The sequence below is a fragment of the Canis aureus genome, chromosome Y (assembly GCF_053574225.1).
Source record: "Canis aureus isolate CA01 chromosome Y, VMU_Caureus_v.1.0, whole genome shotgun sequence".
Taxonomy (NCBI): domain Eukaryota; kingdom Metazoa; phylum Chordata; class Mammalia; order Carnivora; family Canidae; genus Canis; species Canis aureus.
In genome coordinates, this window is record NC_135650.1 from 6,071,115 (window position 1) to 6,072,324 (window position 1,210).

At 43.6% G+C, this 1,210-nt stretch overlaps 1 pseudogene; it reads left to right on the top strand.

Moving 5' to 3' along the window:
• The first annotated feature begins 305 nt into the window (after window positions 1-305).
• Window positions 306-835, top strand: LOC144309422 (large ribosomal subunit protein uL1 pseudogene; annotated as a pseudogene).
• Window positions 836-1,210: the final 375 nt, after the last annotated feature.

The window sequence follows — 1,210 nt, forward strand, 5'->3', positions numbered from 1 at the left end:
CAGGTATACTTTCTTTCCACCCATGAGAAACAATCAGTTGTTACTATGTGTTACAGGACCACATCTTATTTACTCCTTCATCTGTTGAAGGATGTGATGGTTCCTTCCATGGTTTAGCTGTTGTACACATTTGTGCTATAAAATAAATTTTGGGTTCTCTTTTCCAGTTACTGGGCATGAGCTACCATGAGCAACAAAGTCTCCCATGACACCCTGTATAAGGCTGTGTGGGAGGCCCTGCATGGGAACCAGCACAAGCACTGGATGTTTCTGTAGACTAGAGCTACAGATGAGACTGAGGAACTATGAACCTCAGAAGGACAAATGCTTCTCAGACACCATCAGGCTTTAGTCCACCCCCTGCCCCAAGTTCTCCATGTGTGTTTTGGGGGACTAGCAGCACTGTGATGAGGCCAAGGCAGTGGATATTCCCCACATGGACATTGAGGCCTGAAGAAACTCAACAAGAATAAAAAACTAGCTAAGAAGTTGGCCAAGAATTATGATGCCTTTTTGGCTTCAAATCTCTGATCAAGCAAATCCCATGGATCCTGGATCCAGGCCTGAATAAACCTGGCAAATTCCCTTCCTTCCTGACCCACAATGAGAACATGGAGGCCAAAGTGGATGAAGTGAAGTCCACCATCAAATTCCAGGTGAAGAATATGCTATGTCTGGCAATGGCTCTTGGCCACGTAGAGATGTCGGACGATGAGCTCATGTAACACATCCACTTAACTGTCAATTTCCTGGTGTCCAAGCTCAAGAAGAATTGGCAGAACATCCAGGCTTTGTACATAAGAGCACCATGAGAAAACCCCAGCGCCTTTACTAAGGCCATTTAATAAATCCTAGTGCTGCCGGTAAAGAGAAATAAAAGAAAATAAATAAAATAAAATAAACATGGGAGGCAGGTGTCCTGTCGCTTCACCACATCTGTATCTTTGGAAAAAATAACCAACAGTGCAATTTCTGGGTCATAGATTAGCTCTATTTTTATCTTCCTGATGAGACTCCACTCTGTTTTTAGAGTGTTGCACCTGCTTGCATTCTCACCAAAAGTGCAAAAGTGGTTCCCCCTCCACATCCTTGCCAGCATTAGTTTCCTGTCCTGTCAATGATACCATTCTCAGGGGTGAGAGCTGGTATGTCATTGTGGTTTAGATGTATATGAACCTGATGGCAATGTTTATGGAGCATTTTGTCATGT